Raw genomic sequence first — 14,283 nt, forward strand, 5'->3', positions numbered from 1 at the left:
TTCTTTCACCAAAACCAGAATCCATGAGGTCACCTGGATGGACATATGTGCTTCTCATCTGTTTGTGATATTTTTCACTGAACATACTCAGGTGCAGGTCTATGTCAAAAGGAGTAGGCATAGCTAAATCTTCGAATAAGGTGGCAATTCAGCCTGTACCCTCTATATGCTAATATGACATGACTTAGAGGTAAAGTGGAAATTGAATTATACAGATTTGAAAATGTAACCTTTGTTATCCTCAGCTGTGAGCACAAACAAATTGCACCGATTTACAGCAGATATAAATCTCACTTTTAATTTACATAAGCAAACACTTTAGAAGATTATCTGGACCAGATGTGTGAACCATCACTTTCCCCAAGATTAAATGAAATGCTAAAATAATTTCCATCAGACACTGTACAAGTGGAAATTAAAGGAGAAGCCAGGGGTTGTGGGTGGAATAGTGCTGTTTTCTCAGTGCTGTTTTCTGGGGGTACGAAAGGATATGCAGCACCAGCACCTCCCCCCCCCCAAAAAAAAGTGTGTGAAAAGTGTGGCACTTACTGTAGCAACTACATGGTGAGTGCCAATAACTTTTTTCTTTTTCTTTTTTTAAAAAGCACTTAGTATATGTATATATGGCCCTTGTGGTCTCTTCCAACTCTATGATTCTATGATTCTATGAAAGTATTTTTAATTCATCCTTTGCCTTGGATGAGTGTACATTAATTGCTTGATTAATGCACATTAATCAAGGGCATTAATTGCTGTAGATATATAGAGTAGCTTAACAGTTTAACTGAAGCACATCTTGATTAATGTCTGTTTCATCATATCATAAACTTGATTGACAACATGCCTGTGCAATTGCCTCAACAGAAGGGGATAAAAAGTAGATCTGGCAACTTCATATGTACTAAACAGGAAGTTAGAACTACTACCAACCCCTCCATCCCACTGCTTCAAAGGTCTGTCTGCATTTTCTTTATTTGCAAAATTCAATAACTTGGGCATACACTTTGGAGAGAAATGACATGGAAGCAGGCCTTTGGGGGGCAGAAAGTGCCCACCTGACAGCATAGTTAGTCAAAATACAAATAATAATTTAGCATAGAAAGGTATGGATGGAGTCTCTGATTTTGCACTGAGAATCCATGACTCCTGCTATGACTCCTGCTATTCCTGGCATGTCATAGTTTTTGGGTGTAAAAATGGTATAGGAGGATGTATGGCAATGTGATGGAAAAAGCTGTGGAAACAGCAACTTTGCTGAACCAAAGTTTTACTTTTTGAAATACGGCAACCCTATGAAATGACAGAGCAGTTCCAGACACAGTTTCTAAGAAGAAAGCCTCATGGAGTCCTGTGGAACCAGGAAGCTCAGCATCTTAGCTTTATACATGTTAAGGAAGTTTCCCTATATATAACTGACTTACTGGCTTAATCTTAATCTTTTTTTGCATTGTACAGGTGGTTTAGATTCTGGCTTTTGCAAGTTGGGGGAGGGTGGCGACGTTGTGAAGTTAGGAGGCCCTTCTCAGCGCCCCAGAGATGCAGCTCATCCAAACAATGAGAACTGGCTCAAGTCTGAGTGGTGATGCCAGAGAGACTGAGGGAAGGGAGGCTGCAATTTGAAAAGGTGACCCAGGTTCAGGATGGGGGAGATGCCAGCACGGATGAAGACCCATGAAGCTTCATAGAAGGAGCAGAATCAAGGAAGATGAAAAGGGCACAAATGCAGGCAATGCGGATTCTCCCTACTGTAGCACAGAGTGTATTTATTACAAGGGTTATGGAGCATAGGAAGCACAATTGCAGAGAGCATATTTGAACACATGAAACTGCTTTATACAGAGTTAGACCCTGGCCAGTGTCAGATGTTGGGCTTTCAAATTTCAGTGGCACCATGTTCCTCTGCCTCTTACTTTCTATTTTAAGTCATTGTTGTGGGGGGTCCCTGCAGCGCCCTCTTGGCTCGGTGCCCAGTGCGGCCAAATTGGTCATGCTCACCTAAATGTGCCCCTGCAATTGCCCACAGACTCTGATGAGCAGCTGTTCCCCAAGGCATCAGGCACAGTTGAAGCCAGGCTGTGTCTCTGCAAAGGATGTGCTGCTTTCTTTGCAATTGATCAACAGCACTCCTCCTCCATAAGAATAAGACATATAGGGATCGAAAGGAGCCCAGGAAAAAGATGGTCCTATGTAATTTTATTTCTCTTCCATAAACAATAGCACTAACAGGAATCACTAGCTTTGAAGTTCCTGCTTACTCCCACTGTGTGACTGTGCATGAGCAGGAACTGAAGAGTCGGAGGCTGATGGTCCTCCGGTTGTGTTTGCCATCTTCCCACAGACATCTGGGTGGTCACTGTGAGATTGGGATGCTCAGCTAGACAGGCCTTTGGTCTGATTCAGCCAGGCTCTTTTTATGTTATTCTCACTATAATTGAGGTTTGAACACACCGTGAACAATATCCCTGAAGAGAATCCTTCTGACATGGATGTCGATGTCGTCTGTCCTTGGTGAGTTTAATGCAAGTAATCTGTGTGTACATATATGCCTGAAGATGGAGATGTTTACTGCTTCTTGGTTAGGGAATGGCACTCTGCACATGCTCAAAGGTCATCTAATAATTATTGCTTCACAGCTCAGGCTAAAAACAGGCACTGCAAAACAAATCTGGTGATATATCAAGGTAACACTGAGCATAACATAACCATTAATGATGCTCTGCATCCAGCATTATTAATTATTTGCTTCAAGCACTTCTGCTGCTGATGCACTAACTTTATGCATTCTCATGGGATTGTCAATAAAGAATATATACAATAAAAAGAAAATGAATGGCATGTTATATAATTTTAGCAATCAGAAGCCAACAGATTTAATATTTTTATTAGATCTGTATATTGGATGCATTGCTATATTAATAACAACAATAAAGCCAAAGAGGCTGGCATAATTCATTTGATAAGCCATGTGCTTTTGTTTCCTGTCTGTTCACTTATATTTTTGAAAAGATTGGTTTTCTGTGCAAATGGGGGTAAAACTGCTTTACATTTTTATCTATCTTTGTTGGCTGTCATGGAAGGCAAAGACAGTGGGAAGAAAAGTGTATGTGTTCTGAAGACTGTGGGAGGCTTGTAGTCAAAGCCAGAATTTATAGTAGCATTAATAGGGATTACGAATATAAGTCTCAGCACTTTGAGACAGTGAGAGCTGCATGTTCAACTGAGAGAGGGAGAGAATATCCCCCTCACTGTTTGCTTTCACAATGCAACCAATTCTCTAAAAGCATTTAGTGGTTTAACAAACAGATTAAGCAAAGGTCGAAGGCTCTTCGCTCACATAATATTTATTTCTTTATTATACTCATTGGTCTCTTAAGAAAGGAAACTCATAGATGGAATGTGTGGAGGTAGAGAGGAATTTGCCCCCTGACAGCCACACATTCTGTCTGAGTATGAAAAAGGCCTATGCATACACCTGTAAACTCCTAATCCCCCAGAAGTGATTTTGAGGACACAAGCAAACTTCCATTGCATGCACAAAAGCAGCCCTTGATACAGGGTGGGAGCAAGGAGCAAAGCACACTTTGTGTTTGCTGGACTCCAGACACTGACCTAAGATATTTCTTGGTGAGGGCAAAGCCTAAGAACTGACATGTGCTTTGGCAGAGCAAGAGAGAAGAAGGCAAGGCAAGAATTTGAAAATTATAGTTTCAGGTGCGTAGCCGAGGATGAATACTGCTTTATTGCCATAGATCATTCTCATATTTAATAAAAATGCCTGCTCTCCTTTGAAATGTTACCAACATGATTTTATAGGAGGCAGTTTCAAGTGATAGGAATCAGTCACTCCCTAATGAATACTAATATTGATAACTCTGGCACAGTTCCCTCAGCCAGTTGCACCTTTCAGCCCTTGACTAACAATCTATTATCATTCTTCACCTGTCAGTTGAAATGCTAAAGGCAGGTGCATCTACAGGCTGTTAGACTGGAATGGGATACAGATCGGGAGGGAGGCTGTGAGCTGCAGTTCATGAGCAGTGACACACCAACACTGCTTTTGCTTCGTTTGGCATGCAGGAAAACAATCCTCTTGGGTAAAAGGAAAAGGCCAGTGTATTAGGGCTTAATTTTCCTAACTCATCTGGCAGGAAATCCATGATACAATTCAGAACAAAGTCTCAAGTGGGGTTTGTGTGAAAGCATTATCTTGCCCTTGTGGTGGTTCTATTCGTTTCAATGGGGTTTGTGCAGGAGACTCTCATGCTGGATTGCATAGTTTTAACATGCATTTTTAACAAAATGTATCAAAAAAGGCATTTGTGAATGGTTCTCTTATGATATCACTAATAGGTTTTATATCTAAACACAGACAAAATGTTTCTGTGAAAACATTAAAGTATAATAGAAATAATGTTTCAATCCACTATTTCAGAAAGATGTGCATTTAACACAAATGAAATGTGTCAGTGGTTAGATATAGGACCCAGTGTTTAGATACAGAACCTGTGGTAGCAAGAGAATCATTTATTAAGCTCATTTCTTCACTGTCCATTGTTTGCTTGCAAAATGAGCTCACAAGTTTACATGCACCGTGAAGAGATAAAATGTCACCTCTACAGCATCTATCAGAGAGGCTACTACCAAATATTCAAATAAAAAGCAAGGCAGCAATGAACTAAAACACAGCACCAGATAGGATGAAAATCTTGGTGTGAATCAATAATTGCATCCCAACATAGGTAGAAATTAGATATGTGTATATTATACTAGAGACGATTATTCTTGCTTGCAATGCACAGCCTCCTTTGGGATCAGACTGCAGAGGACATTTCGGGAGGAAGAAAAGAGCAATGGGGAAAGAAGGATGATTCATGTTCCGCATCTCAAATGGAGGACAGAGCGCAAGGAGTGAATAATGAAACAAAGCCGAGATATTCAGCATGCCAGGAAGGTTTCTGTTAGAGAGCTGTTGGAATTATTTAAAAAGGTTAGTCTATGAATAAACATGCTTCATCAAGGTCTCTTACACTTGCAACAAGAGATGCTAATGAATAATAAAGGCGTAATGGGGACTGGCAAAGAAATTAATGTTAATCTTATCCAAAGCAGATACAAATTAATATTGGAGCAACATTTTTGTAATCACTTCTTGAGGCAAAAATTCAATTAATGTGACTGAATCAATATTTCAGATCTTGGTCTCTTGAAAGCATCCCCCTTGCTTGCTCTCTCTTCCTATCTGAATATTGTGAAAGGGTCTGAGGCAACGGCTCCTCACCAGATCCGTACTCAGGAAGACTTCTTAATAGGGTTTCGGGCTTTTAGGAAATGTGGTCCAGTTCTCAAAAGCACAAGGCCTATACATCCCAAGCTTGCTGGAGGCCTGTATCAGTTGGGAAACAGTGGTTTAAGCAGGGGAATTACTTTGCAAAAAACAGACATATGTGAACTTGGTACAATTTTGCGTGTTCAGACCCAGACCCCCCCCCCCTTAAATAAATTCACACATGACTCAAATTTTGGTTTTTGGCAGAATTTAGGCCACAACTTTATTGATTACAGAAAGTGACTGGTTGCATAGGCTCTGGGTTGGCTAGCTCCCTGCCATGCAGGTAGCGCTGACCCAGGGTTCCAGCATAGGTCAGCCAAGGGTGAACACCTGGATAAGTGGAAAGCCGGAAATGGGCTATCTCCACCACCCAAATGTCCACCTGGACTCAGGCATGGGCACAACCCCCTCTCAGGGGTTGACCAAACCATTGAGTCCCTGGATTCCTTTAACAGAATAGCCTTCACATAGGGATGGCAAGAGCATTCTCCCATCCCTATCACCGGAACCAGAGCCTATCTGCAACCTTACAAGTTGTGACGATTTGCTACGTGGCAGGCGAAACCCAAAAGGCAACAGCCAATCAGCCAAGTGGGGGAAATTCCTGCTGTGCCCCTGTCCCAATTACAGACGACACATGATGGCATAGCAAAGTCAAGCGCAAAGCCCTAAAAGCAGGGAGAGGTGGGCGGGTGTTCTGAATGCACGTGCCCAAAGGGTCATGTGCATGAGCTTTAAAAGTTCCCTCAAACTGTTTGGACTGCGTCCCATTGGCCAGATTGTACCCAGCTTCGAGGGACCTATCAATGGGGTGTTGTGGCTGACCAATTGTACCCACCCACAACACTGGGTGTCAGTTTTCCAGGTCTCACCACAATAAGTGTCCTCTTTAAGGGAGGACCCTATTTGTCCTCAGCTGCAGATTTCGATACCTCTTTCTCTTTTTCTCCAGACTAGCTGGCCATCTCATTTTGTACAGATTTGGTTTCACATTCCTTGGACAAAATCCCTTCCTATAACCATTAGCTCTAGTTCCATTTCTTCTGTGCAGGCTTGGGTAATCCCTTTAGCTCTTATTCCAAATGGATAGGAAATAAGTATTGCCTTGCATTGACCCCATAATAATACCATTGCTTGTCTTTGTTTGTCTCCCTCCAGAAGACAAAACTAAATGTGGCGTTAAGTGCATCTTTGTATCTTAACACACATTTTTTTCATCTATCATCTATCTATATCTATCTATATCTATCTATCTATCTATCATCTATATCTATCTATCATCTATCATCTATCATCTATCATCTATCATCTATCATCTATCATCTATCTATCATCTATCATCTATCATCTATCTATCTATCATTTGAGCCAAAGGTTGTGTTGGATTGCTGCAGGGGAAGAGGGATAGTTTAACCCTTTTATCTCCTACTGTGATTCTGATGAAAAATGCCCATCTTGCTTCTGGTTCTGGTTGCCTTAATGGCGCAGCTCCCTTGACAACTGGAGATCATTGGCGAAGGAATAAACAAAGATGATAGAGGGTAATTATCTTTGTAAACTCCCCCCTCAGTCGGGGGGAACGAGCTTCACTAGCAGATCATCTTGGTACCTGGCTTTTGCTCTTACATGGAATCAGAGAGGCAGGGAGGTACTGAGTGCAAAAGCACTTCACCTGTTGGTAACCCTCCAATGCTGCCATTAAGAAGCAGCAGTACTGCTGTTCATTAAAAGTTTAATTAAGATTAATGTACAGACACGTGTTGGTAATGACGGGACAAGATCAAGAACTGCCGAATTGAAACAGTTACAAGGTTCTACAGATTTAAATTGGAAAGATGACTTCATTTGACCTAAAAGATGGTATGTGTTTTGGGGGGTGGAGCCTATGACTTCATTATAAATCCTTTGTTACATAAATGACTCAGCACCCTCTGAGAATGCCAAAAAAAACCTCTTCTTTAAAAAAAAAAAAAAAGAAAGTGAAGATGAAAGGAGAAGGGAATATAGATACTGATTACAATGACTGATTACAATTTCCTGTGTGAGGGAAATTAAAAGTATGGAATAATAAAAAGACTTGGAAACTCTACAGAGTTAATTTTTATTTCTCCCCCTGATGGAGGGGAGGGCGGTTTTGGACTTTCAGGGTTGGCCAAGGCTTTGATGGGGCCCCAGATCACTCTTCTACGAATAATTATAATTAATTGCTTTGGTTGGATGCAGAGGTGGATTGCCAAGGCTTTGGCAGGACGCCAAGCAACTCCCCATCTGGGATTGAAAGTATGGTGATGGAGTTTTAAAGCTGCAATCAGAGGAGCTGGACAACAAAAGACAACAGATCTCTCTAGAGGGACACTGAGTCAACAATGCCATAAGGCTGGACCAGGAGTGTAATGGACTCATTTGTACCGTTGAACCCCAAGAGTGGATCCGATACTTTCAATCATTGTTTTATGAAGCCAAGCATTCAACCAGAGGTTTCACCTCACTGGCCACCTGTAACCACAGAGGAGGTAGAGAATTTGATCACACAGCTAAAGAACAACAAGGCCCTTGGAATAGATTATATTCCCACAGAACAAAACCAACATGGGGTGGTGGGTCCCCCTGCTGGTGACAATATTCTCCCACATTGATTCAACAGGCCTATTTCCCAAAGGGTGGGCTGATGCAATAATCACCCCAATTTATAAAAAGGGCCCCACATCGGACCCGGAGAGTTACAGCCCTATTAGTCTTTTACCTATACCTAGCAAATTATATGCAAAACACCTCTATATCAAACTAACTAGTTGGATGGACGCTGAGGCTATCTTGGCAGAGGAGCAAGCTGGATTTAGGCAAGGCAGATCTGCCATAGATCACTGTTTTGTCTTAGCACATCTTATCGATAAATACGCCAAGAAAACCCGTGGGGTCTTATATGCAGCTTTCATTGATTTGAAGGCTGCCTTTGATTCAATCTCACAAGTAAGACGCTGGGCCTAATTGAATACATCCAGTATAGATAAAAGTTTATTATTTTTGATTAATGGGCTATATAAAGATACTGTACTGTATGTAAGATCTTCCACAAATGGCCAACTCATAGGCCCTGTACCAGCCACTAAGGGGGTTAAGCAAGGCTGCATTCTAGTCCCAGCTTTATTTAAACTATATATCAATGACATGGTTAACAGCTTAACATCTCTGGAGTTTCATGCTCCCGAATTAGCCACAAAACCAATCTCAGTGCTCTTATATACTGATGATGTGGTCTCCTATCCCAAAAATGGGGTTAAAAAGGTTGATAGGCGAATTCTCAGCATACTGCAGAAGAGAACAGCTGGTGGTAAACTATCAGAAAACCAAAGTCATGGTTTTCACAAGGAAACATAGATCACATAGCTGGAGCATGGACAATCACCCAATTGAGCAGGTTAAAGCCTTTAAATACCTGGGCATAGTCTTCCAGGCATCGGGGTCATGGGATGTACACCAAAAATATGTTAAAGAAAAAGTAGCCCAAAGTACTAAGATGTTGTCCCATTTTTCCATACGAAGGGCGGCAAATACATCCCAGCAGCCCTAGAAATTTTTCAAGCCAAATCTTTGCCTCACATACTTTACAGGACCCAAATTTGGATGGGTCCAAATGTAGTATTCTTGGATGTAGTATTCTTGAAACTGTCCAATCCAAAATTTTAAGGCAGATTTTTTTTTTGTACCATCCTGTGTCCTGAATGCAGCATTATGACTGGAGGCAAGTCTTCCATCTGTAGAAGCTTGGTCCTGGTGAAGAACTTTTAATTATTGGCTCCGTCTAAATTTAAATCCACCCGGTCTACTGCCCTTAGTGACACAGGACCCCCATAAAAGTGTGTGGTGTCTTTTCTGGCCATAGTTTTCAGCCATGGACTGATAAACTCCTTGTTGGTTAGATGTACAAGTAATCCCTTCCCCAGGCCAAATACTGAGATCTTAAGCCAGTATTTCAAGGCAGCCCACCAAGCTTTGGTGGAAAGTGGGCATTCACCTGTTTCCAGAAAAAAGATTGGATTTGGGACACAATTTGGGACCTGTAGTAAGGACCAGATAAACTTTGCCTGGAACCCATCAAACGGAAATAAGCTGTTGTACCAGATGCTTGCCCCCTCATGGATCACTGCCTTGCTGTGGCAAAGGGGCTTGAATAACTCAGAGAAGCTATGAGCTATGCCGTGCAGGGCCACCCAAGATGGACAGGTCATAGTGGAGAGTTTTGACCAAACGTGGTCACCTGGAGAAGGAACCGGCAAACCACTCCAGTATCCCTGCCAAGAAAACTCCATGGACAAAGACAACAGGCATATAAAATTTATGACACTGGAAGATGAGCCCCTCAGGTCGGAACACGTCCAACATGCTACTGAGGAAGAGCACAGGACAAGTACAAGTAGATTCAGAGCTGATGAAGTGGTTGGGCCAAAGCCGAAAGGTCGCTCAGTTGCAGATATGCCTGGAAGCGAAAGGAAAGTCCAATGCTGTAAAGAAAAATATTGCATAGGAATCTAGAATGAAAGAACCATGAACCTTGGTAAGTTGGATGTGGTAAAAAATGAGATGGCAAGAATAAATATTGACATCCTGGGCATCAGTGAATTAAAATGGACGGGAATGGGCGAATTCAGTTTGGATGACCATCATATTTGCTACTGTGGGTAAGAATCCCGTAAAAGAAATGGAGTGGCCCTCATAGTCAACAAAAGAGTGACGAAAGCTATACTGGGATGCAATCTCAAAAATGATAGAATGATCTTGATACGAATCCAAGGCAGACCTTTTAACATCACAGTAATCCAAGTTTATGCACCAACTACTGGTGCTGAAGGAACTGAAATTGACAAATTCTATGAAGACTTACAACACCTTCTAGAAATGACACCAAAGAAGGATGTTCTTCTCCTTATAGGGGATTGGAATGCTAAAGTAGGGAGTCAAGAGATAAAAGGAACAACTGGCAAGTTTGGCCTTGGAGATCAAAACGAAGCAGGGCAAAGGCTAATAGAGTTCTGCCAAGAGAACAAGCTGGTCATCACACTCTTTTCCAACAACACAAGAGACGACTCTACTCACGGACAACACCAGATGGGCAGCATCGAAATCAGATTGATTATAGTCTCTGCAGCAAAAGATGGAGAAGCTCTATAAAGTCAGCAAAAAACAAGACCTGGAGCTGACTGTGTTTCAGATCATCAGCTTCTTATAGCAAAATTCAAGCTTATCCTTTAAAATTTTAAATACACAGTGAATACACAGTGGAAGTGAGGAAAAGGTTTAAGGATTTAGATTTGGTGGACAGAGTGCCTGAAGAACTATGGATGGAGGCTCGTAACATTATACAAGAGGCAGCAACTAAAACCATCCCAATGAAAAGGAAGTGCAAGAAAGCAAAGTGGCTGTCCAACGAGGCCTTACAAATAGCGGGGGGGGGGGGAGGCAAGCAAAATGCGAGGGAGATAGTGAAAGATACAGGAAACTGAATGCAGATTTCCAAAAAATAGCAAGGAGAGACAAGAAGGCCTTCTTAAACGAGCAATGCAAAGAAATAGAGGAAAACAATAGAATGGGAAAAACCAGAGATCTGTTCAAGAAAATTGGAGATATGAAAGGAACATTTCCATAATAAAAGACAAAAGTGGAAAGGACCTAACAGAAGCAGAAGACATCAAGAAGAGGTGGCAAGAATACACAGAGGAACTATGCCAGAAAGAAATGGATGTCTTGTATACCCCAGGTAGTGTGGTTGCTGACCTTGAGCCAGACATCCTGGAGAGTGAAGTCAAATGGGCCTTAGAAAGCACTGCTAATAACAAGGCCAGTGGAAGTGATGATATTCCAGCTGAACTATTTAAAATTTTAAAAGATGATGCTGTTAAGGTGCTACACTCAATATGCCAGCAAATTTGGAAAACTCAGTAGTGGCCAGAGGATTGGAGAAGATCACTCTACATCCCAATCCCAAAGAAGGGAAGTGCCAAAGAATGCTCCAACTACCGCACAATTGCACTCATTTCACACGCTAGCAAGGTTATGCTTAAAATTCTACAAGGCAGACTTAAGCAGTATGTGGACCGAGAACTCCCAGAAGTGCAAGCTGGATTTCGAAGGGGCAGAGGAACCAGAGACCAAATTGCAAACATGCACTGGATTATGGAGAAAGAGAGTTCCAGAAAGACTTCTGCTTCATCTAGTTCTCCTTCATTGACTATGCAAAAGCCTTTGACTGTGTCGACCACAGCAAACTATGGCAAGTTCTTAAAGAAATGGGAGTGCCTGATCACCTCATCTGTCTCCTGAGAAATCTCTATGTGGGACAAGAAGCTACAGTTAGAACTGGATACGGAACAACTGATTGGTTCAAAATTGGGAAAGGAGTACGACAAGGCTGTATATTGTCTCCCTGCTTATTTAACTTATATGCAGAATTTATCATGTGAAAGGCTGGGCTGGATAAATCCGAAGCCGGAATTAAGATTGCTGGAAGAAATATCAACAACCTCAGATATGCAGATGACACAACCTTGATGGCAGAAGGTGATGAGGAATTTAAGAGAGTGCAAAATATGGTCAACATCAAAAAAACGAAGATCATGGCCACTGGGCCCATCATCTCCTGGCAAATAGAAGGGGAAGAAATGGAAGCAGTGAGAGATTTTACTTTCTTGGGCTCCATGAACACTGCAGATGGTGACAGCAGTCACAAACACCTGCTTCTTGGGAGAAAAGCAATAACAAACCTAGACAGCATCTTAAAAAGCAGAGACATCACCTTCCCAACAAAGAAGCGTATAGTTAAAGCTATGGTTTTCCCAGTAGAGATGTATGGAAGTGAGAGCTGGACCATAAAGAAGGCTGATCGCCGAAGAATTGATGCTTTTGAATTATGATGCTGGAGGAGACTCTTGAGAGTCGCATGGACTGCAAATAGATCAAACCTATCCATTCTGAAAGAAATCAGCCCTGAGTGTTCACTGGAAGGACAGATCCTGAAGCTGAGGCTCCAATACTTTGGCCACCTCATGAGAAAAGAAGTCTCCCTGGAAAAGACCCTGATGTTGGGAAAGATGAAGGGCACAAGGAGAAGGGGACGACAGAGGATGAGATAGTTGGACAGTGTTATTGAAGCTATCAACATGAGTTTGGCCAAACTGCGGGAGGCAGTGGAAGACAGAAATGCCTGGCATGCTCTGGTCCATAGGGTCACAAAGAGTCGGACACGACTAAACAACGAAACAACAACAACCAGATGTTTGAAGCGTAGAGAAGTTGGGAGACAGATTTTGTATTAAAAACGCTTATGGCTGATGGAACATAATGTCCATCCCTTGTAAAGAAGAATCGAAGTATAGCAAGTTTGCTTATCTCCGCCTTTTGGTATGCAGTCTGCCTGTGGCAATTCCAGGATTTTGAGTGGTACCTGAAGCATTCGGGCTGCTCTAGATTGTGGCCATCCAGTACTCATTTACTCGGGGAGAATCTTTTTTTGAAGAATAATTTTTTTGATTTTTCATAATTGATGTATAAACCATTAACAGAACAATAATCTGAAAACTTAGAATCATAGAGTTGGAAGAGACCACAAGGGCCATCGAGTCCAACCCCCTGCCAAGCAGGAAACACCATCAGAGCACTTCTGACATATGGTTGTCAAGCCTCTGCTTAAAGACCTCCAAAGAAGGAGACTCCACCACACTCCTTGGCAGCAAATTCCACTGTAAACAGCTCTTACTGTCAGGAAGTTCTTCCTAATGTTTAGGTGGAATCTTCTTTCTTGTAGTTTGGATCCATTGCTCCATGTCCGCTTCTCTGGAGCAGCAGAAAACAACCTTTCTCCCTCCTCTATGTGACATCCTTTTATATATTTGAACATGGCTATCATATCACCCCTTAACCTCCTCTTCTCCAGGCTAAACATGCCCAGCTCCCTTAGCCGTTCCTCATAAGGCATCGTTTCCAGGCCTTTGACCATTTTGGTTGCCCTCCTCTGGACACGTTCCAGTTTGTCAGTGTCCTTCTTGAACTGTGGTGCCCAGAACTGGACCCAGTACTCCAGGTGAGGTCTGACCAGAGCAGAATACAGTGGCACTTTTATTTCCCTTGATCTAGATGCTATACTCCTATTGATGCAGCCCAGAATTGCATTGGCTTTTTTAGCTGCCGCGTCACACTGTTGGCTCATGTCAAGTTTGTGGTCAACCAAGACTCCTAGATCCTTTTCACATGTACTGCTCTCAAGCCAGGTGTCACCCATCTTGTATTTGTGCCTCTCATTTTTTTTGCCCAAGTGCAATACTTTACATTTCTCCCTGTTAAAATTCATCTTGTTTGTTTTGGCCCAGTTCTCTAATCTGTCAAGGTCGTTTTGAAGTGTGATCCTGTCCTCTGGGGTGTTAGCCACCCCTCCCAGTTTGGTGTCATCTGCAAATTTGATCAGGATGCCCTTGAGTCCATCATCCAAATCGTTGATAAAGATGTTGAATAAGACCGGGCCCAAGACAGAACCCTGTGGCACCCCACTAGTCACTCTTCTCCAGGATGAAGAGGAACCATTGATGAGCACCCTTTGGGTTCGGTCAGTCAGCCAGTTACAAATCCACTGAGTGGTAGCATAGTCAAGACCGCATTTTACCAGCTTCTTTACAAGAATATCATGGGGCACCTTGTCAAATGCCTTGCTGAAATCAAGGTAGGCTACATCCACTGCATTCCCTTCATCTACCAGGCTTGTAATTCTGTCAAAAAACGAGATCAGGTTAGTCTGACATGACTTATTTTTCAGAAATCCATGCTGACTATTGGTGATCACAGCATTCCTTTCTAGGTGCTCACAGACTGTTTGCTTAATGATCTGCTCCAGAATCTTCCCTGGTATTGATGTCAGACTGACTGGGCGGTAATTATTTGGGTCCTCTCTTTTCCCCTTTTTGAAAATA

The sequence above is a fragment of the Podarcis pityusensis genome, assembly GCF_964106645.2.
Source record: "Podarcis pityusensis genome assembly, chromosome: 4".
NCBI classification, from domain to species: domain Eukaryota; kingdom Metazoa; phylum Chordata; class Lepidosauria; order Squamata; family Lacertidae; genus Podarcis; species Podarcis pityusensis.